We start from the raw sequence: 234 nt of genomic DNA on the forward strand, positions 1-234 counted from the left end.
TCCGCCGATATGGTGTTATTTCCCTTCCGCCGCTTGTAGGCTCATTGTCACCATCATTCATATCCACGTCATCGTCAGTACCTTCATCTGGCTGCATTGACACGTCAAATGTGTCTTGTGTCGGCTGCTTCTGGACTTGTACATCATCAATTGTTGATCTTATCACATCGTCCTTTGTTACTTGAACAATCTTGGGCTCGCATACCGTTTCCGTTTCGTAGATGCTGTTCACCT

This window comes from Plasmopara halstedii (genome assembly GCF_900000015.1).
Source record: "Plasmopara halstedii genome assembly, contig: Scaffold_3060, whole genome shotgun sequence".
In the NCBI taxonomy this organism is placed as follows: Eukaryota; Oomycota; class Peronosporomycetes; order Peronosporales; family Peronosporaceae; genus Plasmopara; species Plasmopara halstedii.